The following is a 27,674-nucleotide window of genomic DNA, read 5'->3' on the forward strand; positions in this document are numbered from 1 at the left end:
CAACTATTGGTAACCAATTCTAAAAGTATGCTCTCAAAAAATGGCCTCGAACATGGGAAAAATAATCTATGTATCAGTTCAATTGTTTTATAATTGAACTATTATTTCATTATTTTTTATTTTTTATAAAGATTTTATTTATTTACTTGTCAGAGAGAGAGAGAGCACGAGCAGGGCCACGGGCAAGGGAGAGGGGCAGAGGGGGAGGGAGAAGCAGGCTCCCCACTGAGCAGGGAGCCCAATGCGGGACTCGATCCCAGAACTCTGGGATCATGACCTGGGCCGAAGGCAGACACTCAACTGACTAAGCTGCCCAGGCATCTCTATAATTGAACTAGTATTTTAATGTGTAAAAGACATTTAAGAGTTTGTAACATCATAGAAAATTATTGAAAAACATAAAAACCTGAAATTTTATGAAAAATATGACGATGTTGATGACTAATATTACCAGGTAATCACAATGTGGCAGACACATTTGTAAGATATTTACATATTATTAACTTCTTTCATTCTCATAAACATATGGTGCAGGCACTTTTTCCTTCCCCTTTCTTGGATGAGGAAACTTAGTTTCAAAGAGGTTAAATAACTTATAATGTCACAGAAAGATGATATGGCAGAATCAGGATTTAAAGCAAGTTATTCTGGTTTCAAATTCTTATAATGACTATGCTATATTAACATCAATAACATATATATGAATATACATATATTGCATAATTAATGCTGACATGATGTAAAGCAAAATATTATTGGTCATTGTTTTGAACTATAATAATCAAGGATATTTATAGACCTTCTTTTCAACTTAGTAATTTTTACTTATAAAAAGAAACAACCTACTACTTCTAAAATGTGAAAGTGAAGTCATTTTGTTAAAAAAAAAAAAATGTTACCATACTCCTACACCAATGTAGGTGGAAGAATTAACATATACAATGTAAAAGACACCATCTGTACAGTTGTGTGGTCAGATCAAAATGGATTTTATGTATGTTAAAGGACTGTGTTGGTTCAGCATTGAGCTGTCACCAAGGTGTCTCAACTTAGGGGACTCACCTTCCTATTCTTTTTATTTAGGGCTTCTTCATTCCTTTACTTGTATTTTTAAAATGATCTAAAATAAATACATATTTATATAGTCTTAAGTATCAAGGAAATAACAGTAAACAATGCTTTTAAACCAGATAGGGTGAAAAGGTAATAATATTCAGAAAAAATGAAACCGGTAAAACCTACACGTGAACTATGCAAAATTTACTCATGAGTATACAATTAATGTGAGTTTGAACTTCTCATCCCTTAGGTATTTTTTTAAAGTTTCTATTTAAATTCCAGTTAACATACAATGTAATATTAATTTCAGGTGTACAATTTAGTGATTCAATATTTACATACAACACCCGGTGCTCATCACAACAAATGCACTCCTTAATTCCTATCACCTATTTAACCCATCCCCCACAACGATCTCCCCTCTGGTAATCCTCAGTTTGTTCTGTATAGTTAAGAGTCTGTTTCTTGGTTTGTCTCTCTTTCCCCCTGCTCCATGTTTGTTTGTTTTGTTTCTCAAATTCCACCTAAGAGTGAAATCATATGGTATTTGTCTTTCTCTGACTGACTTATTTTGCTTAGCATAATATTCTCTAACTCTGTCCCCATCATTGCAAATGGGAAGATTTCATTCTTTAATGGCTGAGTAATATTTCACTGTATATGTATATACCACAACTTCTTTATCCATTCGTCAGTTGACGGACACAGGCTGGTTCCATAATTTGGCTGTTGTAGATAATGCTGCTATAAACATCAGGTTGAATGTATCCCTTTGAATTAATATTTTTGTATCCTTTGGTTAAATACCTGGTAGTGCAATTGCTGAATCATAGGGTAGTTCTATTTTTAACACTTCGAGGAACCTCCATACTGTTTTCCAGAGTGACTGCTCCAGTTTGCAGTCCCACCAGTGGTGTGGGAGGGTTCCCCTTTCTCTGCACCCTCGCCAATACCTGTTATTTCCTGTGTTGTTAATTTCAGCCATTCTGATTGGTGTGAGGTGATATCTCACTGTGGTTTTGAAGTGTATTTCCCTGATGATGAGTGATGTTGAGCATCTTTTCATGTGTCTGTTGTCCATCTGGATGTCTTCCTTGGAAAAGTGTGTATTCGAGTCTTCTGCCCATCTTGTAATTGGATTATTCATTTTTGGGGTGTTGAATTTGCTAAGTTCTTTATAGATTTTGGATACTAACCCTTGATCAGATATGTCATTTGTAAATATCTTCTCCCATTCCATAGGTTGTCTTTTAGTTTTGTTGATTGTTTCATTTATTTTTTGCTTTTGTTTCCCTTGCCTCAGAATACATACCTAGTAAGAAGTTGCTGTGGCCAAGGTCAAAGAGGATACTGCCTGTGTTCTCCTCTAGGATTTTGATGGTTTCCTGTCTCACATTTAGGTTTTTCATCCATTTTGAATTTATTTTTATGTATGGTGTAAGAAAGTGGTCCAGTTTAATTCTTCTGCATGTTGCTATCCAGTTTTCCCAAAACCATTTTTTGAAGAGACTGTCTCTTTTGCATCAGATATTATTTCCTGCTTTGTCAAAGATTAACTGACCACATAGTTGTAGGTTTATTTCTGGATTTTCTCTCTTAGGTAGTTTTAACAAAGAATAAATTTTACGAGCATAGGTTCAGGCATCCACATTTTGGTGTCAGTCCAAAGTCACTTGGCTTAGTGATGTTTCTTAACCCCAGTGTCTCAATTTCCTCACACACAAACTAGGGATAATGATAGCACTTACCTCATAGAGTTGTTGAGACTTAATAAATGTGATGTTCATGTAAAGTTCTTAATTAGAACAGCACTTGTGTTCAGTAAATGTTCAAGATCTGTTAGCTATTGTTCCTATTTAGAAAATAAAGTAACAGACAATTAAAACAGGCAGCATCATATTTTCTTAACAATATTCTCCTACAAAACACTAACTCTTGTGGAGAGGATAAGACTGTCATAGATGAAAATTAAAAGACTAGAGCCTTGCTACTCAAACTGTTTTCCTTTAGATAAGCAGCATCTTCATCACTTAAGAATCTCTTAGAAATGCAGAATCTGAGTATGTTCTCTTCCCTCCCATTTGAATCAAAATCTGCATTTTAACAAGACCTCTCAGGAGATTTGAATGAATATGAGTAGCACTGTACAGAAGAGGTGTCTTGCTTAGTATGTACCTTGTTCTAAATACCTGAGGTCAGAGACTCAGACCACATGCCTCTCTTCCTTCCCTGTATTCTTCCCTAGACCTCTCTGACTTCAGGAATCCCAGCTTAATTTGGTGAAGCATGCCTGCCTAAGACAATCACCTCTCACAACTTCTTTCATAGTTAAATTTCGATTCAAATGCTGAAGAAAATATCTGCCAGAGAGACATATAGACCAATGTAACAGAATAGAGAGCCCAGAAATAAACCCACACACATATGGTCAACTGATCTTGGACAAAAATGCCAAGAACACACCATGGGGGAAAATAGTGTTTTCAACAAATGGTGTTGGCAAACTAAATATCCACATGCAAAAGAAATGAAATTGGACTCCCATGTTAATCTATACACACTGTTCACTTAAAATGGATGTAAGACCTAAAACTGTAAAACTCTTACAAGGAAACATATGGAAAAGTCTTTTTGACACTGGTCTTGGCAATGATTTCTTGGATATGACATCAAAAGCACATGCAATAAAAGCAAAGATAGGCAAGTGATACATCAAACTAAAAGCTTCTGCACAGAAAGAAAAACAAAAACCAAACCAAAACAACAACAAAAAAACAATCAACAGAGTGAAAAGACAACCTACAAAATGGGAGAAAATATCTGCAAACCATTATCTGGTAAGAGGTTAATATCCAAAATATATATGAAACTCATACATTTCAGAAGTACATAAATAACCCAATTAAACAATGGGCAAAGGACTTGAATGAACATTTCTCAAAGGAAGACATACAAATGGCCAGTAGGTATATGAAAGGATGCTCAACATACCTAACTAATCATCAGGAAACTATAAATCAAAACTACAGGGAAATATGATCTCACAGCTGTTAGGATGGCTATTAGATGATACATCCATCCATACATCCATACATACACACAAGGTTGTGGAGAAATGGGAACTCACTATTAGTGGAAATGTGAAATGGTGTGGCAGGTATGGGAAACAGTATGTAGATTCCTCAAAAAGTTAAAAATAGAACTACCACATAATTCAGCAATCCCACTTCTTGGTATATATCCAAAAACAAAAAATGAAATCAGGACCTTAAGGAGATATCTGTCCTCCCATGTTCATTGCAGCCTCATTCACAATACCTTAAATTTCCATCAGCAGATGACTGGATAAAGAAAATCTCTCTCTCACACACACACACACACACACATAGGATGGAATATTACTTAGCATTAAAATGGAAGGAATTCCTGCCATTGGCAACAACATGGATGAACCTGGAGGACATTATGCTAAGTGAAATAAACCAGGTGCAGAAGGACAAATACTACATGATGCCACTAATGTGAGGAAGCTAAAATCATCAAATTCATAGAAGCAGAGGAAACAGTGGTGGTTGCCAGAGGTTGGGAAGTGGGGGAAATTGGGAGTTGTTGTTTAATGGGTATAAAGTTACAGTTATCTAAGATGAATAAGTTCTGGAGATCTCCTGTACAGCACAAGGTCTATAGTTAACATAGTATTGTTAACTTCAAAGTTTGTTAACAAAGTAGATTTCATGTTAAGCATTCTTAGCACACACATAAAACAAACAAACAAACAAAAAACACACACACACACAAAAACAAAAACACAAAGGGACACAAGAAAACTGTAGAAAGTATTGGATATGTTTATTACCTTGATTGTAATGATGGTATCATGGGTGTTTGCCTATGTCCAAACAACAAATTATACATATTACATATGTGTTGTTCTTTGTATATCAATTATACCTCACTAAAGCTGTTTTTAAAAAAAGGAAATATCCAAAACAGGATGATATATGAAACTTTAATTCTATTTTATTTCTGTTGCAAATTGCTTCTATCAGAACCTGACTGAAATAACCCCTGCTCTTTCTGAAAATGATCACTGGCCACCATAAGGGCACAGTATACCTTACTAAATTATGCTGTCAACTGGAAATTAGCAATTGACCTGTGGGTCCCTTTCTAATAAGAACATTCCTGCTGGTATTGATTTATAGGGAGCGTTATTTCCTCTTGCAATATGAGTAGTAATAATTTTTCCTTGGAGGCATCTTATGTTTTTAAGACTTCCTATAACAAATGAGACTTTAACAAGGCAGGAGTGATTTTATGTGATTGGAGGCTATTTGTTATGCGCTGGTGATTTGTTTAATTGAACACAATCTAGAAGACTCCAGTATTACAAATATACATCAGCAACAACTGCTGAACACATATCTGAAAACAGAAATGGGACCTGAGACAATGGAAACATTGGGGCACTTTTAAACTCATGAGCAAAAAAGGCACCCAATTTTAATCTGGAGCCATCTAGAACTCCTCAAAACATCTTCAATTTCCAAAATAATAGTAAAATCTTGCCCTTTTCTAGCAAATATTTAATTTACCTAAGGATTGATTATTCTGTGTGGACATGAGCAGGTGTTAAACTCCTTGACTGATGTCCTGTGTCCTAACACAACTGTGATTTTCTGCTCTTATTCAATGAGCCAGCCTCTTTGGTGTCATTCTGTGTTCCTTGATTACTTTGCTCACTGGTAAGAGACAATCTCATTGAAATGGATGAAAGCATATTTCTATTTAGGCAGAAGCCTTGTTAACCTCAAGCTTTCAAAAGAGAATATCAACTATATCCACAAGTTATTGTCTGTGAAGTCATGAAGATTGGTCCTCATTAGGAAACATAGATAGGTATACCCATGCTTCTTGTCGAGGGCACACAACCTTGAGGTTGTCACTGCCCAGTAGGTATCAAAAGCCTCACTAAAATAATCCACCCTTCAGAGGAAGGATTGCCATCTTCCTCTGAAGATATTTGCTCTTCATCTCTAAGTCAAAGGAAATCTGAGAGCTGGATTCCTGGACCACACTGGCCATGAGAATTCTTGCTGTTATTCTAGTTCACTTTAGCACAATAGCATATATATCTAACAAGCATCGGTATAAAAATAAAGAAGCTATAAACACATTAATAGAGCTTATGTAAATGATGGCTGTCAAAATCATTTTATATACAAAGGAAGTCCTGGTTGGTGCTTAGGGCAGACTAGTTGTACATCTTCTGAAAATTTAGTTTATCTTCAGGAAACTGCATCATATAATTAATGCATTTTTTTTTTTTTGCTTTGTCTGTTGAAAGCATGACATGTTGAAAACATGCTATGGTTGATCCAGTTCATTCAATTTTGCCTCACTCTTGGCACCACTTTATGTTCCCATTTTAGTTTATTTTCTGTTTGTCAACTTCACTTTTAATATTTATCATTTTCTAGGATTCTTGTATTCTTTGAAGGTGACATAAATCTTTAATGGGAGAAGATGCAGCATGTGTCTGAATAATAAGGACAAATGACTGCCCTCAGGAAGACCACTCTGGCCACCTGAAGCTATTGACACTTTACGACACCTTCTTCTCAATAAACAAATTAGCAACCACTATCTACCATGGACTGTGTGCTTTAAACTATTATTAAAACAAGAAAAAAGACACTGGGTTGACCAAACAAGAGGAAACTTTGCTGGCCACAAAATGCTTTATTCCTGAGCTAAAAATGGGCAAATGAGAGAAAGAGGTGTAAAGAGAGAAAAATGACCGATGTGTATTTACCTCCTCCATTTAAATGAATAAAATAATTTCTATTTATGAAAAATGGCCTCTCTTTAATAATTCCCTAGAGGTACATGACTACTAGGGAATTTTTTTTCAAGAGATTTTGCATTAAAAACACTTTGAGATGGGGGATAAATTTAAATCATTTCCAGAAGCCAAGTGAAGAAACTTTTTCTCCTCAAGCTTTATTGAGATATAATTGGCATGTAAAATTGTGTTAATTTTAAGGCATACAATGTGATGATTTGATATACACAAATGTTTCAAAATGATTACCGTAATAAGGTAACACATCTGTCACCTTACATAGTTACCGTGTGTGTGTGTGTGTGTGTGTGTGTGTGTGTGTTGAGAACATTTAAGATCTACTCTCTTAACCACTTTCAAGTACACAATAGAGTATTATTAACTATAATTACTATGCTGTATATTAGATCCCTGGAACTTGTTCCTTTTATAACCAGAAGTTTATGCCATTTAAACCAGCACAGAACAGCAAGTTGTGTTACATATTGCTGTCATGTAGAAAGTTGAGCAATGAGACACTATCATTGGAATGGGCAACTTGGATCATGGATGACTTTGTCAAGTGAGGTTCTTCTGGAATAGTCGAAGTGGAAATTTATCAGTGTGGGTTTAAGAGAGAGTGAGAAAATATGAAATGGAAAAAGGAAGTACAGGAAATGTTTTCCAATTTTTCTTTTAAATTGATGACAGATAAGTGGGACATTGCTGGGGTCAAAGGCGTTATTTATTTTAAGAGTTCTTTAGGCATACATGTATGATGATGGAAATGGTCCAGTAGAAGGGAAATTTAGTGATACAGAACAGAGATGATTCAAGTGCACCCTTGGATTGGAAAGAGGGAACCGAAGTAACTATGGAAATGGAGGAACTAGTTTTAGGAGCACATTCATTCAATGTAATAAAAGGCAAGACAGAACATTTACATACAAATGCAGGTAGATCAGGGTGGGGATTGTGAAAGTTCTCATTTAAAGTTTGTATTCCCTCATAGAAACAGAAATAAGACAGAAAGTCATCACTGGAGAATGGATAGAGGAAAGGGCGTTTTGGAAATTTTAGGAGACTTCTGAGTGAGTAGAAGAATGAAAAGATAAGGGAAATGTGATCTGATGGCAGGAAGCACCAAAGTCTCTTTTAAGTGTACTGGTCATGTTTAATGTAAGGCCCATTATTATCATGGTACGTTTTTCTCTGGTTACTTTCAGTTCCTTGGTTGCAAGCATAGAGTTCATGGAGAACTGAAATGAGCTAGTGTGTGATTTATGGAAGTGATTACAATGCTGGACCAGGAACTCTAAGCTAGAAAAGAAAGCAAGTAATGAGTGGAATTTGAAGGACAGTGACAAGGTCATGGGTCAATTTATTGGAGGGCTCATTGAGACGAAAGTTGTTGAAACTAGAATGTAGAGGTAGTGAGTTAAAAGAAATTAAGGTTGTAGTTAGAAAGTGGAACACTTAAAACTGAGCTTGTGAAGGAGTTACAATTATTGGCACTAAAACATTGAGGGTAAAAACATGGGCGTTTGACAGTACTAGTGGACAGGTTCATTGGAAGGGGAAATCTCAAGAGGCTGCAGGGTATTGGAAACATTTTCTATGATATACTGATATAACAAAAAGTATGAATCATGAGTTAGAAAAGGAGGTAACAAATTAGCAGCTAGAATATTCTAAGGAAGAGGCATAATAAGAAATAAGAGTAATACATGATACACTGGAAAAGAATGAGCTAACTTCAAAAAATCTTGGGTTTTGTGAGGAGGAAGCTGAGGTAATGATCTGAAAACAGTACTGAAAAACATTATAGACCTCTATTAGTTATTCATTGTCGCATAACAAATGAACTCAAAACTTAAAATAACAATAATCATTTACCATCTCTCATAGTTTCTATGAATTTAGACAAGCCACAATAGGAAGAGTTAATCTCTACTCCATTAAGTCTGGGCCCCCATTCAGAAAACATAAAGCCTGGGGGTGGAATCATGCGAAGTTTCATTCACTTCCTGGCTATATAAGCTGTGAGCCTAACTGGGACTGTGAGCTGCAGGACCCACACATGTCTCTCAGGTGGCCTAGCACACTGGTTGGGTTCTAAGGGCAAGCACTCCCCAAGGTAGAGAAAGCTAGGCAGAAGCTGCATTGCCTTTTACCGCTTTGCCTTAGAAATTATGTGGCAACACTTCTGCTACATTCTAGAGACTAAAGTAGCTGCAAGGGTCCAAGTTCAAGAGAAGAGAACATAGACCCCCCCCCCCCATACCCCAGTGAAAGAGTATCAACATTCTTATTGTGTGAAGAGCACATGGGTTGGGATATATAATGATATGGCCATCTTGGGGAAATGTAATCTGCCACAGCCACCTAACTGAACTCTAGTATCAATTGTAGCAGAAGTGTAGAAAGAAAACATGCACCATCTAATAGGGCTTCCGGGAAAATAGCAAATGTAGTTACATCAAGAAGTTAAAAGAGGAATAAAAGAGGTAGTTATTGAATATGTGGCACATTTTGCCAACTCTATGCTGTGGAAGAATTTGCAAGGCTGAGGAAGATGATCATCTGAAGCATGTTAGGATATGTATAGCCAAAGCCATAAAGAGGTAAGATTTGGGGTGATTAAAAAAACTCCTGAAGACTTTGGCTTCTTTTGATAATGGAGGTAAAAAGAGGTGTAGGGCAGAATGGGATTAATCCTCAGGAAGGGAGAGGAATTGGTCTTGTTAGGGGCAGTTGAATCCCTGGTGGCTGATCCAAGCCATGCAAAGGTAGTATTAAGCTTGGCAGAGGGATGGCAGGTACCGACAGCATTCAAGGCACACCATGACCAAGAAGAATTAATCCCAATATAGCTTAATGTAAAACATTAGAAAAATAATTAATATAATCTCCCTTATTAACAGATACAGGAAAAATTATGCATTCACATTAACAAATACTGGGAAAGCACTGGATAATATGACACTCACTTATGACAAAAAGAACTCACTTAGCAAACTAGGAATCAAAGTGCACTTTTGAACCTGATACCGTGTCTACCAAAGACCTCAAGCAATTAGCCTACTTAATATTAGAGCACATTTTAAAGTCAGGAACAATTCAAGGATATCTGCTAATACTGTTTAGACAATAACAACAAGGTATGAAAATGAATAAGAGGTCTATAATTATAAAGGAAGAAACAAAATCACTTTTTGCACATTATTAGAGATAACACGATTAATTACAAAGACAATAAAAGGTACTCCACAGAAAAATTATTAGCACTTACTAGTAACCAATATACAGAATTCAATAGCTTGTCTATGTATCCGCAATAACCAATTATAAAATGTCCTCTTACTACAATTCTTTCCCAGTAGGAAAAGAAAGGAATACCTAGGAATACTGAAATACCTAAGAACATATCCAAAAGAAATGGAAAGCTGTTTAAGAGGAAATTATCAAATATTTTATTGCAAAATATAAGACAAGATCTTAAAAACGAAGAGAAATTTGTTCTGTGTTCATGGATGGAAAGACTAAATATTGTAAAGATGTCAGTGCATCCCAAATTAATCTATAAATTCAATGTAATTATCATAAAAATCTTAACAGAGTTTTCCACAGAACTTGGCCAGATTGGAAATGAATGAAAATGGATCCACATGAAGGATCATGATGGTGGAAATTCAGAGCATCAAGGATAATGAGCAAATCTTAAAAGCCCCCTGAAAGAAAAACAGGTCACTTGACAAAGGATTCGCACTCAGGAGGGTGTTTGACTTGCTAGCAGCGTGTCAGACACCAGAAAACAATACAGTATCGAGTTCAAAGTTAAAAAACCTCAAAAAAGGAGTGGAAGAAGAAGGAGATAAAGAAGGGGAGGGGGAAGGGGATGGAGCTCTCTCATCCACAACCTTCCCAGAAAGTTACTAGAAAATACACTTCACTGGACAAAAGCGGAAAATAGACAACAAACAGGAAGACATGGGATTTGTAGGGAGAGAGGGAAAGAAAATCTCAAGGAGGCAGCTGAGATTCTCCATGTGTTTTGCTGCCAAGAAAGAGCCTCATAACCATTGTGCCTAAATCAGTGGTTCTCAGAGTAGCCCCCGGTCCACTCGAGAATTTGTTAAAAAGGTAAATTCTCAGAGTTCTTCCCAGACCTACTGGATCGAAATCTCTGGGATTGAGGGCTCGGCGATCCATATTTTATCAAGCGCTGCAAATGCTTCCGAAGCAACGCAAGTGTGAGAGCCCTTGACCCAGTGTGCCCTAAAATTCAGCTGTCTTTCAAGTCACAAGTATTTCCCTAAATTCTACTATAAGGCATCAAACACGAATCTTTATTTTTTGATGTTTTATTCTTATTTTGAAAATAACACATGATCTGTGTTGATATTGGAAAAGACAGAAAAGAATAAATGAGAAAGAAAAGTTATCTACAATTCCACGACCCAGAGAAAAGTAGTAAATTTACATTTACTATATTATATACGTATATTTGGATTATGCAGTATGTATATTTATATATCCTTTTTAATATTATATAATGAACATTTACTATGTTATTGAAATATCTTCTACAACCTTATTTTACTAGCTGCAAATTTCATAATACAGTGGTGGTATGATGTATAAAAATGTACTCCTACCAGTGAAAGTCTTCTCTAATTCTTTGAAAAAAATAAATAGTGCTGCAATGAATTTCATCCTAGCTCTCTTTGCAGTTTTGTGCGCGGTTACAAGCAAGACCTTGCAGTCAGAGAGACGGTGGTGTTACTCTAGGTGTGTCGTTTGCTATGTGGCCTTCTGCGTGTTTAATTCATCTCTCCGGGTTTCCGTCTCCCGTCTATAAATGGGGACACTAATACTCTTCGTGGTGAAGACTGAGCAAGATAATATGTGTAAAGCACTTAATACAGTACGCATCTAAAATTCACGCTAAAACTAACTCTAAATCACTGCTGGTAGAGAGAGTGGATTGTTACAGCCATTTTGGAAAACAATGTGGCACTACCTTGCAAAACTGAACATGTGCATGGTCTAGAAGCCAGCAATTCCATCTCTAGGAACAGCCCCAAACTCTTGTGCATGTGCACAATGAGACGTGTGCAAGAATATTCATAGCGGCATTCTTTTTCCTTTAAGGATTTTATTTATTTGTTTCAGAGAGAGCAAGAGAGGGAGAGAGAGTACAGGGGGAGCGGGAGAAGCAGACTCTCTGCTGAGCAGAGAGCCCAATGAGGGGCTCGATCCCTGGTCTGTGAGGTCATGACCTGAGCCGAAGGCAGACCCTTAAATGACTGAGCCACTCAAGTGCCCCTGCAGCATTCTTTATAATAACACAAAACCTGGAAACAATCCAAATGTTCATCAACTGGAGAACACATACACTGTGGTACTTTTGCATAAAATGAGGCAATAGTAAAGAGGAATAAACTATAACTAAACATAATGGCGTGGATGAATATTAGAGACTGAAGAGAGATGAAAAAATGCACTATATATAAAAAAAAAACCTGATGCTAAAGGAAAGTGAATCTGTAACAGTAGCAACAGTATTACGAGCAGGAGTAATAATCATGTTTTTTTTTTAATTGGGTCTTATAAATTCCTAAAACTAAATGTTTTGGGTCTACACTGGATTAATGAGGTCTTTTGTTTTCCCTTCCAAAAAAAAAGGTTTTATTGATTTATTATATAAGCATTAATTTAGGGGAGTGGCCATTCTATCCCATCCCTCCTGACACGGTACATCTGCCATGACCATTTAATAGGCAAAAGACACCACATTGTTTTAATTTGATTTTTTTATGTTAATGGTGTAGAATATTTTCGGTGTGTATAATAATTCTATTCCTTAGCACTAAATCTGCCCAAACACTTTGGTTACATTTTCAGTGAAGATTGATAATTGAGCTGACTTCTGAAAGTAAACTACCAATTTTTTTCAGGGGAAGCACGTGGGTGGCTAGGTTGGGGTGGGGCAGGTCCATTCTAGGTAGACTAAGTAGCACATACAAGTACAGAGGTGTTAAATGAGGATTCAGAAAATGGGAATATACTTAACATAACTCTAGGAACATGTGTGTAGAATTTTAGGAGACAAGAGAGGCTGAAAAGATTGAGGGTAGGCTCTTAAACTATTTTAAGTGTTATCAACTTTGTTTATAGGCAGTAGAGAACTTTGAAAAGTATTTAATTGATTTATTTGCATTCCCAGCTTTTGTGTTAGAATAATAACTGATAGTAGGGAAAGGGACGATTTGGAAGGGGAAGGCCTAGACATGAGGTGCCAGGCTTTTGAAATCATCTAGGAGAAGGAAGGTCTAGGTCGAACAAAGCCAGTGGCTGTGGAGAATAAAGGGAATGGGAACCAGGGCGACTTCAGAGGTGCAATCAATAGGACAGTAAGTAATTAGACTTTAGCACTAAATGAACGTTTAGCACTAAAGTTCTTACCTTGGTCAAACAAAAATGGAAATGATTTAGAGAAGGGAAGAGAAACACACATGTGTACACACACACACACACACACACACACACACACTTTTATTTATTTATGTATTTACTACTTTCTAATCATCCTCTATTTGGAGGATTTTTGCTCCCATTTTTCAAGTTTATCCACTTCATTCTTTCTTGCAATCTGTGGGGTCACTGACAATCTTTTCAAACAATATTCTGTCTGAGATTTTCTTTCTTCACCCAAAATATATTTTTTTCCAGTCTTGCAAAAGACTTGTTTTATATCTTCCTTTTGCCCCTCTACATCATCATCTTTATCTTTCTCTAAACAGTTATGTGCCCTAGAAGTATATATCAATCAATGATATGATAAATAGCACCTTCATTAAGGGGCTTCATCCAGGAGCTTCCTTTTGCTCTGTTTTACCTTTCCCAGAGGTAGGATCTGCCAATAGAGAGCAACGGTGAAAGGGAGAAAGAGCAGTAAGGCTCAGCATGGAGGGATGGTTCAATATCCCAGGCTCCCTCCCTCATTAAGGAGAGCTACTGGGAGGAGGGCCCATCTACCCCACCGCTCTCTCTTGCTCTCTCTCACTCTCTCTGTCTCTGTCTCTCCCTCTCCTCCCCTCGCCAGCTCCCCTCTCTCCAGGTTGGTTCTGAAATTCTGGGAACTTCTTTTCTCCCTTGCATCTTTAGACCTAAAATGGAGATCCCATTACCCATTTAGAGCTCAGGGTCCCGCGCTCTCCTTTTTGATTTCCCTACATTCTGCCCACATCTATGTAAATAGTGTCTTGATTAAACTGTTGTCAAATTGCTCAAATTGAGTGTAACATCTGTTTCCTGCTGGGATGTTAACTGATACAGAAATTGGTACTGGAAATAGCTCTAGGAAATAGACCTTCAACATGGGAATCTGGGATTGGTTTGCTCTCCTTGCCATCAGGAAAAGGGACATGAGTAACTAAGTGCATCTGGGGGATCATGATTATTCAAATTAAAGTAGAATACAATAAAGGGCAAGTGGAGGACAAGTTGTTGGAAAATCCCTTTGCCCCAGCAATTAGTCTCCACAGTGATAATATAAATTTAAAAATTTTGGCATTAGGTGGCCTTTTTTTTCTGATGGCTCTAGAGTAAAGATTCTCATTTAGTGGCAATTATGTCCCCCAGGGAAACTTTGGCATGTTTGGAGACCATTTTGATTGTCACAACTTGGGGTGAGGGCTAATATTGGTTTCTAGAGGGTAGAAGCCAGGGATAACACGTAACATCCCACAGTGCAGAGGACAACCTCACAACAAGAGCGATCCAGCCCTAAATGTCAACAGCGATGAGGTTGAGAAACTCTGCCCTAGAGAGAAATGGAAAGCAGTGAATATAGAATTGAGAACATGAGTAGAAATCAGACAGTCTTGGAAACATAACAAAATATCCTCATCTTCTGGAGTTTTGGGGCAGGTAGCACTGAAGACCATGCCAGAGGTCTGATCAGAAGGACTGTGGAGAGGGGTGCCTGGGTTGCCTAGTTGGTGAAGCCTCGAACTCTGGATTTTGGCTCAGGTCATGGTCTCAGGGTGGTGAGATCAAGCCCCATGTCAGGCTCTGCACTGGGCATGAAGTCTGCTTGGGATTCTCACCTCTCCCCCTGCCCCTCCCCCTGCTTGCTCATGCTCTCTCTCTCTCTCTCAAATAGATAAATCTTAAAAAAAAAAAAATAAGGACTGTGGAGAAATATTCACCCTACCAAGGTGTATACAAAACAAGATAAGTGTCCTGTTGAAGAGACCTGGGGCCATGAGACACGGGACAGAAATATTTGTGCTAAAAGAGATGGGTAGGGAACATTGAACTTGAAATCTTTCTGAAATGCTTACAAGTGGAGAGAGCCACTTGACTTCCCCATAAGAAAGAACCAGTGTCCCCTTGTTTAAAAACTTATGAACAACTACACCTAAGCCAAGGGCCCCCTGCTGATGCTTGTCTCAGCATAGCACATTCTCTATCCGATGCCTACAGGCTCCTAATTAGACTCCAACATAGGAAAAGAAGTACCAGATCTGCTCTGGAAGCAAATATATATCATAACATATATGACTAAACCCATCTGTACTGGCAGGACCCTGAGGAGCATGTGAAAGGGTAGATTCTAAGTGTGTCAGACCAAGAAGGATTAAGCAACAAGTTTGAGCTGGCCATATTCAATAAAATGTCTGTACTTACTGCAGGATTTGAGTTTCATGTGTTGCCTCAAGCACCTGGGGGTGGTGTAAATCTTCCACTAGGTTGGCTAATTGAAACAGGACTTAACAGTGGTTTACAATCTGTGCACTACAAATGCTGAAACTTCTCTTGCATGTTCTAGTACAGATTTTCTTGTTCTATCAGAATCACCTGGGGAAACTTGGTAAAAATACAAAAACCCACTCTAGTACTACTCCACCACTCTGGACCAGTGGTTCTTAAACCACAGTCACATCAGAAGCACTTGGGGAGTTTTCAAAATTCACAAAGTCTAGGTCACACCCCAGACCAAGTAAATCAGAATCTCTGGGGGTGGGACTCAGGCATCAGTGCTTTTTGAAGCTTCCCAGGTGATTCTAATATGCAGGCAAGCTTGACAGTCACCAGATAAAGGCGTCTGAAGGTCCAGAGAAGGCTGGGACCTTTTGAGAAAGGAGCCTACAATGTGGCTCCAGGAATGTATCATGGATCTTCCTCACCCTTTTCAGAGGGATCTATTGACTTGAGCCAGTATAATTATGCAGTAAGAATGAAGCTATTCCAAGGTATTTAGACACTAGCTCTGGTCTGATGGCCCACTGGCAAGATTGGCACAGTGGAGGCCAGGTCACAGATGGAGGCCTGACCTGAGTTTTCCCCACAGTGGGGCTGGTGGGACTGTGGATTCATCCTGTGATACTTTTCTAGTCCCAGAAAGTATAGCAAGGATAAATGTAATCACTGAAAGTTTCCTTATTTATTTCCTGACCAATAAACACTATTATAGTAGAAAAGGCCAGATGGAACCCCCTGGAAATGCTCCCTTTCCCATTAACCTCCCTGAGAGTGAACCAAAATCAGATACGACTTCTCTAGGGAATGTAAGAGACAAATGCCTCCACTGAATACTTGAAAGATGCTTGGGTCACCGATTATGTCCCCATTCACCTTACCTGTTTGGTTGGCACAAAAGTGACATGGGCCATGGACTTCCCCTCATTAAAAGTGGGCACTGAGCCCGCAGTACTACCTTACTCACCACAGTGACCAGCCTGCTCCCAGCTAGCAACTTATTACCTTGGACCCCTTTCACCATGGAAGGAAGAGTGTCTTCACAGGGACAGGCACATATTCTTGGTAGAAATTAGTTTTCCTTTCCCCATTTCTGCCAATGCCACTATTTATGGACTTATAGAATGCCTTATCCATCATCATGTAATTCTGCACATATTGCTTCTGTTCAAGAAATTCATTTTATGGTGAAGGATGTATGGCAATGTGATTCTTTTCTTAGCATCTGCTCTTTATCCCAGAAGCTGAAGCGCGGTCATTATACCAGTGAGGAGACTGAATTCTGACAAACTAAGCACTGTCTTAGAGGACAGTATATCCTTAACCAGTGGCTAGTATTTGGTGCCTTCTTACCTAGGGTCAGGTTCAGGAACCAAAGCATGAAGGTAGAAGTGGCCCTAATTACTACTAAAACCCTTGATGAATGCTTGCTTTCAGTTCCCGCCATCTTAGCTTCACTGGACTTAGAGATCTTATGCCCAAGGAAGAGGTGCTTTTCATGGGGATCATGGTTATGTTTCCACAAATTAGAAGCTGAAACTCAGCCTTGGCTATTTTGGATCCCTTATACCACCAAACCAACAGACAGATAAGGGGGTAACTCCATGATCATATGTACTTGATCCCACTGGGGTTGCTACTATATTATGCAAGCAAGGAGGCTCGGAATTCAAAGGAGGAGATTCCTTATTCCCTATCACCAGGGAACTGTTGCTATCTAATAAAGATAAGACCTCTAAAATCTCACCGCCCATCTGAGTGAAAATCTGGGTCATTCTACTGGGCAAAGAACCCTCTCTATGGAGAGGCTAACAGAGTGTAAAAAGAATATAGAATAGGTAGGGGAAGAAGAAAGAAACGAACACCAACATAAGCTTGTGATGAGTTACATAATTAGGGACTATAGCAATTCTTTTTTATATTTACTGTTTGTCCCTTCCCTGTTTATTCTCTGTTCCCTTTTATACTGACCCCTAGCTGCAGTTAATGTTTCAGACTTCAGGTAGGAATATGCCTGTCTAGATATCTCCCCATGATACTACGTTAGCAGTTGGGATTTTGTCTGTTTCCTACACTGAGAACATGGATTTCTTACTTGGATGAGGTACCAGGTGGAGGTTAAGGGACCAAAGGAATGAACCATATGAGTATCTTCTATTTGCTCCTCCAGACCCACAGCCTACCCTTCCCCCTCCTTGATGTTTGCCCTAGGAAGATGACCAGTAACAATCGAACATTTGGCTTCCAGTTGAGTTCAGACAACATTAACATGAAATCAGAAGGAGGGCAGAGAGTGAGCTGGGCATTTACTCCGCTGGTTTCCTCCCATGGGCTTGCATGGCCTGGCAACCTACTTCCTCCACGGGGATGGGCCCTTCCACATAGTCCTCCACTATTCTGATTCCGGTTAATTGCTTCCTGCACTTGCCCCATTATGCCCAGGGCACAGCACCAGCCTGCACATGCATTTGTAACAAGTCTTTTTATTAAACTTGCCTCAAAGTACCCAGTTTGAGGAGGTCATCTGCCTTTGCCAGGACCCTGACTGATACAACTCCTCTTTCAACAAAATTTGTCTTTCCATGCTTTTACTACCTAAAGAGATTTAAGAATTTCTAATTAAAAGAAAAGTTTCCAAAAAGAAAAAGAAAACTCACTTTGATTTTTTTCTTTTTTTTTTTTTTTTACATTTTGGGATGATGAAATTCTAAATAGCCCTGATTTTGGATTGCAGTCTTTGAAATTACACTGTAAATAGCTTTGATTTGGAATTGTATGCCCCAGAATCAAGGTTATTTGCAAATTTATTTTGCCAAAATCAGAAACCAGGTTTGAGAGTTCCAATCCTCTTATTTAAGGGAAATATTGTAACAAACTGAGCATAATTGTAGAAGGAAAGTATAGAAACATTTTTCCTGCCTGTGTATATCTAATTTGCAAACCACAAACAATATTTAAGCCATTCATTTGAGCTCATTTGCTCAGTTACTGCAGTTACTTCAATCAGAACTATAGTTCTCGGTATGCCACTGCCCAGCTGAGGATGGTAATTCAGCCTCCTGTTCTTAGCATGCTGAGTCAGAATTTCTAAAGAATCTTGAACAAGCTAGCCAAAGAAATTAACATATTTTATTTCTCTTTAAAAATATTCAAAACCTGAATATAGGCAAAAATAAATACATCTCAAGATGGGAGTTATAAAATAAGCATTCAAAATAATGTGATATTTAATAAGAACAGGATGAAAATTATTTCTATTAATTTTACAGGTAGCAACATACTTCAGTAGTTTGTTCTTGTGATTACTACATAATCACGACTATATTTCTTCATATTCATAATTTCAAGAGCATCTTTCAAACATCTGGATTTTAAAATGTGATTCTTCTGGGCTGAGATTTAATAAAGTTCCCAAATTTTAGAACAAGATGATAGGTGCTGAGTATTCCACAGTCCAACATGAGATAGATACTAGGTCAATTCGGAGAAATGGTTGGAGAGAGCTGTCCATAACTGGGGCAAGAACCATGGCATGCTCTTTATGCTAGTAAAAGGATAGCAAGATGACCACTCTAATATACTACATCCATGCCCCAGAGTAATGGATGTAAACTTTGCTGCATATTAGAATCACCGGGCATCTCTTAAACATGTCCATGCATGGGTTGCACTCCATACAAATTAACTGAAATGTCTGAAAGTGGGTGGTGTTAAGATCCTGGGTGGTTTCATAGTGCAGCAAAATTTAGGAGCCTTAGGGTCTGAGGGGGTATAAGCATCAGATAGGGCCCATCATTGACACAATTAAAGGCAAAATGCTTCAACTGGAACTGATTGAATGAAGGGTGTGATTGAGGGAAACAAGAAAGCCTGCATTTTCTTTGCCACCCACCCAGCAAAGAGCCTGCCTGGGTCATCTTGAAAAGGACCCAGCACAGCAGGGTTTCCAGCCAGGGTTGAGGCAGCCTGAGAAGAAATTGGCTGTGCGCTATTGGGGGCAGAACCTGAGAGCAGAGCAATTAAGTGGCTACCAGGGAAGTTGTGCCAAGAAGACCACCCAAAGCGTCTCATGAGTTAGCTATGATACTTCTGCTTCTGATACCAGATTACAACAGTGCCAGTAAGTAAAACTGCCCCCATCCCTTCTCCTCTTCTCCAAGAAATCAGCACACAATGGAAAAGGGTTATAGAAAAGCTAACAGAGAAGGAAGTTGGCCACCTCCTGCTCCCTATTGCAGACTTGTTTGTGAAGCAGGCATGAGCTGGAGTGCAGACAAACCTGAACTGTTAAAGACATTGAGGCTTTAATTATTATAGGGGTGTAGATGTTTTAATTGCTGAGAAGGGACTGTTCTTAGGCTAAACATGCAGAAGAGAATTTTATTATCCAAGAGCAACTCAAAATTTGGAGTTTTGTCCAAGATTTCCTCTGTGGGGCGGGGGAAAAACGATCCCAAAGTTGGGAATTGAAAGGCAAAGGGCAAAGAATAGAGTTTTCTTCTGTTTTGCACACTTTCAAGCTCAGTTTGCTCAGTAATACGTAGTTGAAGGTGCCCAAGAAGGAAGACACTGTGTCCCTTCAGTTACCTGCCATGTTATCAGAGCCCCAGATTCAGGCATTTGTCTCTCAACTGCATGAAAAGTAGAAGGCCAGAGTCCTGCACTCTCTGCTCAGCTGCCATTGCTAGTCATCCACTCAGAAACTGGAACTCAAAGCAAACAACAAAAAGAAGAGGATTGGCAATGATTCTTTGCCTCCTAAGAGATATAATCTCCCTAAAGGAAATGCTGAAGGCAGAGACAGAGAGGAGAAGCACCTGCTAAAAGTACATGGTCTTTGTGAGTCCCATCACTGTGCCCTAAAGATTCTACAGTAGTTCATCAAAGCCCCACTGAATGAAAACCTGTATAAACAACGAGTGTGTCTAAGTGTGCATACCAACATAATACTAGCGCCAGCAAAAGCATTTACAGAAAGTCAACATTTACTTCTGGAAAGAAGAAAAAAACACTTAGCAAATTATAAAAAGAAAAAACCTGATTAGGGATAGCACAAAATACCTACAGCAAGCATTATATTTAGTAGCAAAGTAATGAAAGCGTTCCTATTAAGATGAAGACTAAGACAAGGATTTCTACCATCACACTTGTATTCAATATTGCTATTATGGGCATAATTATATTCCCCCCAACTTTCCTACATTGAAGCCCTAATTCCCAATGTGACTGTATTTGGAGATGGAGCCTTCAAGAAGGTAGTGTAGGTTAAATGAAGTCATAAGGGTGGAGCCCTAATCCAATAGGACTGGAGTCCTTATAGAAAGAGAGAGAAATATCAGGGCTGCACACAGAAGAAAGGCTTTGTGAGGGCACAGTGAGAAAAATGGCCGTCTGTGTACTTATTACATTGCTGTTATGAAATTCATTTAGTTGTGGTGCATAATTCTTTTGTTGTGTCACTAATTCTGAATGTTAATATTTTATTTTGAATTTTTTATCAATATCAGACTGTAAATTTAGGGGCTATATCAAATTTTGATATAATCGTTTTTGCTGGATTTATAAAAATAGCTTAAAATTTTTTTTAATACACATACACACACACACACACACACACACACACACACACATCCATACTCTGGAAGAGTTTATGCTGCATTGATGTTTCCAGTCTTTAAATGTTTAGCCAGGGGCACTTGGGAGCCTCCCTCGGTTAAGCATCTGCCTTTGGCTCAGGTCACAATCCCAGGGTCCTAGGATCAAGCCCCCCACCCTCCCGGGTCAGCAGGAGCCTGCTTCTCCCTCTGCCTGCCGCTCCCCCTGCCTGTGAGCTCCCCCTACTTGTGCGCTCTCACACACTCTCTCTCTGTCAAATAAATAAAATCTTTTAAAAAAAAAATGTTTAGCCAATTTCCCCAATAAACATATCTCAGACTGTAAGTGAATGCTTCAGGAGGGTGGGCAGAGTATACAGGTGTTTGACAACTATGATAATTTTTCTGTTTGAATTTTCTCTTTCTTTTGTGCTCAGTTTTTATAGTTTGTATTATTAACTTATATTGCATTATAAATATGATTTCCAGTTTTCTCACTTCTGTGTTTTCTTATTTATCCACTGTTTCTCCTGTTAATGTGATTAAGGACATGAATTATTAGATTTTCTAGTATAATAAACATGCATTTATAAGATAACCATATCTTGGTCATGATGTATTATATGCATTACTGGGTTCAGTGTCTAAAAATTTTATTTACAATTTTTGAATATACATTCATAGATGAGATTTTTCCCTGACAATTTTTAGTATCAAGTTCATTCTAGGTTCACAAAATGGGCCTTGGTGTGTTCCTCTGTAACGTGGACCTGAAATCTTACAAGCCCGGCCTTGCAGGTGGTTGTGCAGAGTTGGGAGCTAGGGAATGGCTTTCAAATCACAGGCTCTGGGCTCCTGGGAAGTACTTAAGCCTGCTCCAGGGGGTGAGGGAAGCATTGAGCTTGGGTGGAAAATTTAAAGGGGCACTACAAAACTCAATAATCAAAATAACTAATAAGGCAATATTTTAAAAAATCAAAATCAATACCAAAAAATCCATGACGAACAAAGTATCAAAGTCTTAAACCAAAACAAGGTCCAACCCTGCACTTAGAAACACCCAGCCCCACTTACCCCACCCTGACTAACCACCCCCCCGTCCCTGCTGAAAAGATGGACTTCCAGCTCCAGCGCCAATCCAGCCTATGAAATCCTGCCATCATCCCTCTCCTCCTTTATGGAAGAATAACCTTTATGCAGTGAAGAGCACACACATCCTCAGTGTGTGGAGGGATGGATTCCACATATGAACACTCCCATGGAGGCACCACACAGAGCAAAACAGAAAACATTTTACGCCCCCTGAAAGACTCCTTGATGCCCCCTTCCAGTATATACCCTTCACCCCACCACCATAGATTAGTTTTGCTCGTTATGGAACTTCACATAAATGGAACCATAGAGGTTTTTTTTTTTTTCTTTCTTTTTTGTGCCTGGCTTCTTTCACTCAACATTGTATCTTTGAGATTGATTCATGTCCATGTAGAATTAGCTTCTCCCCTAACCCTTCCAACATGTAGTATTCCATTTAATGAAAAAATCCACAATTTACCCATTCCATTCTTGGACATTTAGGTCATTTCCAGATTTAGGCTGCCATGGACATTCCTGTGAATGACTTTCCATGAACAGATGTACTCATTTTCTGTTGCAAATATACCAGGGAGTAGTGAGGGTGGGTCAGGGATAGACCTCTGTTTAGCACAGTAGGTTATGCCAAATCATTTTTTAAAGTGGTTGCAGTGTAGGAGACTTCCACCTGTCCCGCATCCTCACCAACTATTTGCAATCCTCTGTCTTTCCATTTTAGCCACTCTTTGTGGGTTTCATTTAGGGTTTCAAATACAACGGATGAATAATGCTGCTGAACACCAAAATATTATTGTCCCTTTGTATATCCTCTTTTTTGAAGGAACTGTTCAAATCTTTTACGTTTATATTGTCTTTGTCTTATTGATTTGCAGGAGCTCTTCATATATTGATATGAGTCCTTTGTTAGATACATGTATTACAATACATAAATTCTCGAAGAATAAGGTTGAAAAATATTTGTTTGTTTGTGTTCTTAATCTGTTCTAAGGGTGCCTAGGTGGCTCAGTTAGGCATCTGACTCTTGATTTTGGCTCAGGTCATGATCTCATGGTCCTAAGATGAAGGCCCAGGTCAGGCTCTGCAGTCAGCACAGAGTCTGTTGGAGATTCTCTCTCTCTCTCTCTGCTCCTTCCCCTACTGCTCATACACACACACTCTCTCTTTCTCAAAAACAGCAACAACAACAAAACTGTTCTGTGAAGGAGTTTATATAAATTTGGGAATATTTAGTATTTGACTGCTAGAACTTCCCTGAAAAATCAACTGGTCTATTGTTTTCTTGTTGAAAACTACTCATTGAATTTCGGTTCATTAATGATTGAATTTCTTTAATGGTTACATTACCTATCATTTCTTCCTGAATTGAAATAATGAGAATCTAATCACTTCTCATTGCTCCAATGCTACCATCCCAGTTGGAGACAGCATCATCTCAACTGGTTTACAGCTTTTATTTCTCCATTCACTTCTCTGTTTCTACCTCTGCCTTCATAGAGCAGTACTTTGAAAAAGAATTCTCTGCAATGATGACAATGGAAATATTCTATATCTCTGCTGTTCAATATGGTAGTCACCAGCCACATTTGGCTCTTGAGCACTTGAACTATGGTTAACGCCATTGAGGAACTGGCTAATTAAATTTAAATTTAAATAGCTACATTTGTCTGACTACAAAATTGATAGCACAACCTCAGTGTTTTTTTTTTTCTCAAAATAGAAGCCTGAATGAGCCTTTACAAATTTAAATCAAATCAGAAGATGTTACTCCTCTGCTTAAATCCTTCAATGGCTCTTCACTGTATTAGCTTTACAGTGACTTACAACATCTTACATGACTTGGCCCCTTCCTTACCTCTCTGATTGCATCTGTTATTAATTTTGTGTTACTCTATTGCTTTTCTCCCTCGCAACAGCCACACTGACATTCTTGCTATTCCTTGAACAAACTTGCCAGACTTTTCTCACATTAGCGCTTTTCACTGGCCCAACCAGCAATACTACTTCCCCAGATGTCTGCATGGGTAACACCTTGAACTGCTTCAGGTCTTTGCTCCAATATCACATTGTCAATAAAAGCTACCCTCACTCAAAGCATTCTTGATTCCTTTCAACTACTTATAACTACATTTTCTTTTTGTTTTTTAAATAAAATTCATAATCTTCTAATATATAAATTTCCTGACCTGTTGTGTTTGCATGACTGTCTCTTTACTAGTGGCCTGAAATGTAGACTCCTCAAGGTCAAAGATCTTTTGCTGTTTTGTTCACTGAAGCATCTCATATCCAAAAACAGTTTTAGACACATAATAGATGCTCAAAAAGTATTTGTTGAATGACTGAGTAGATGAGTATTTTATAAGCTTTATTTTCTATGAATTTATCCATTTTCTAATTCATATCATTTCTTCATGGATGGACTTATCCATTATGTCATAAATTTTTAATCGTTCAACTGCAGCACCTGCAATGTGTCTCTCTTTTCATTTATACTGGGTTGTTCATTTCTTCCTTCAATCTCTTTTTCTTAATCTTGTCAGAGATGAGTCTCCTAAAAATCTTTTCAGAGAGCCAATTTTTGGCTTTTTTAATACTTCTATTAGATTTTTTTCTATTTAATTTCTGTTCATGTCTTTATTATTTCATTCCTTCGTTTATTCTATTGTTCTTATATAGAGTTTTTTAATTGAAAGATTAGCTTCTTAAATTTTAGGATTTTTTTCTAATGTAAGAATTTATAACTATAACTTTTTTCTCTAAATATATCCTTAATTTCATCCCACAAGTTTTAATAAAAACGTATTTTGAATAACATTCAGCATTCAGATCTAAACGTTTTCTAATCCCCCCCTTTTTTTTCCATGAGATGTTAAGAAGTTCGTTGTTAGGAAACTTAAAATTAATCTTTTGGTTGTTGTTTTCCAAACTAATTTCACTATAGTCAGGGACTAATTCCGTGTTACCAAACCTTAGAAATATATTGAACATAGCTTTTTGGTCTATATTTCGGTCACATTTCATAAATGCTTTATGTTTTCTTGAAAATAATGTACATTTCCAGTTGTTGGGCATAATATCCTATATATATTTATTAAGATGATGTTAATCATCTTAGTCATATTTCTATGTCCTTACTAATTTTTGAGTGCTTGATAATTTGTCAATTTCTAAAAGGATGTTAAAAACCTATTACCCTTAAATCAGATCTCTTAATATCTTCTTGTAGCTTCTTTTAATTTATACTTCATATATTTTGATGCTATTAGTTATGTACATATTTATTTATCAGTGAGTAGTAAATATTTTAAAATCTGATAATTATTTTTTATTAAAATATATTTTGTATGTTATTAAGATGGCATCTAGTTTCTTTAATTAATATTTCCATGGTATACTATTCCTCATTGTACAACTCAATCTTTCTCTTTCCTTGTGTCTTAGACGTGCCATTTGGAACTAACATATATTTCTTTAAGAACCACTTTAACAGTATTTGTGTTTTATATTTAAATTATTATAATGTTTATTTTATGTTTATATAATATATAATATAATAAAATGCCATTAATATATAATGTTATATAGAATATGTAATGTTAATATATAATAAAATGTCATCATATGTTTTTCTTTACACTATAATTTATTATTCTGCTTCTGATATTTAAGCTTTTTTTCAAGTTCTTCATCTTTTTAATTAAATTCAATTAATTAACATATAAGGTATTATTAGTTTCAGAGGAGTAAAGGTCAGTGATTCATCAGTCTTACATAATACCCAGTGCTCATTACATCACATGTCCTCCCTGATGCCCATTACCCAGTTCTCCCATCCCCCACCCCCCCGCCCTCCAGCAACCCTGTTTGTTTACTTTGATTAAGTCTCTTATGGTTTGTCTCCCTCTCATTTCATCTTGTTTTATTTTTCCTCTCTTCCCCTATGATCCTCTGTTTTGTTTCTTAAATTCCACATGTGAATGAGATCATATTAAAATTGTCTTTCTCTGATTGACTTATTTTGCTTAGCATAATACCCTCTAGTTCTATCCAAGTCATTGCAAATGACAAGATTTCTTTTTTTTTTTTTGATGGCTGAGTAGTATTCATTTTATATTTTTACCACACCTTCTTTATCCATTCATCTGTCGATGGACATCTCAGCTCTTCCCATAGTTTTGCTATTATGGACATTGCTGCTATAAACATTGGGGTGCAGGTGCTCCTTTGGAACACTGTGTTTGTATCTTTTGGGTAAATACCTAGTAGTGCAGTTCCTGGATTATAGGGTAGCTCTATTTTCAACTTTTTGAGGAACCTCCATACTGTTTTCCAGAGTGGCTACACCAGTTTGCATTCCCACCAACAGTGTAGGAGGGTTCCCCTTTCTCTGCATCCTCGCCAACTGTCATTTCCTGACTTGTTAATTTTAGCCATTCTGACTGGTGTGATGTGGTATCTCACTGTGGTTTTGAATTGTATTTCCCTGACAATCTTTTCAAACAATAGAAAAAGTCTTATATTGCTATATACTTCCCTCTTAGGACTGCCTTTGCTGCATCCCAAAGGTTTTGAACAGTTGTGTTTTCATTTTCATTTGTTCACATGAATTTTTTAATTTGTCTTTAATTCCTAGTTGATCCATTCATTCTTTAGTAGGATGCTCTTTAGCCTCCATGTATTTGAGTTCTTTCCAAATTTCCTCTTGTGATTGAATTCCAGTTTCAAAGCATTGTGGTCCAAACATATCCAGGGAATGATTCCATTATTTTGGTACGGGTTGAGACCTGATTTATGACCAGGATGTGATTTATTCTGGAGAATATTTCATGTGCACTAGAGAAGAATGTGTATTCTGTTGCTTTAGAATGGAATGCTCTGAATATATCTGTGAAGTGCGTCTGGTCCAAAGTGTCATTCAAAGCCCTTCTTTCTTTGTTGATCTTCTGCTTAGAGGATCTGTCCATTGCAGTGAGTGGGGTGTCAAAGTGCCCTACTATTATTGTATTATTATCAATGTGGTTTTTTAATTTTTTTATTATTTTTTTATATAATTGGCTGCTCCCATGTTAGGGGCATAAATCTTTACAATTGTTAGATCTTCTTGTTGGATAGACCTTTAATTATGATTTAATGTCCTTCCTCATCTTTTATTACAGTCTTTGGTTTAAAATCTAATTTGTCTGATAGAAGGATTGCCACCCCAGCATTCTTTTGATGTCCATTAGCATGATAAATGGTTTTCCACCCCCTCACTTTCAATCTGGAGGTGTCTTTGAGCCTAAAATGGGTCTCTTGCAGAGAACATATCAATGGGTCTTGCTTCTTTATCCAATCTGATA

Source organism: Zalophus californianus, chromosome 12, assembly GCF_009762305.2.
Source record: "Zalophus californianus isolate mZalCal1 chromosome 12, mZalCal1.pri.v2, whole genome shotgun sequence".
Taxonomy (NCBI): domain Eukaryota; kingdom Metazoa; phylum Chordata; class Mammalia; order Carnivora; family Otariidae; genus Zalophus; species Zalophus californianus.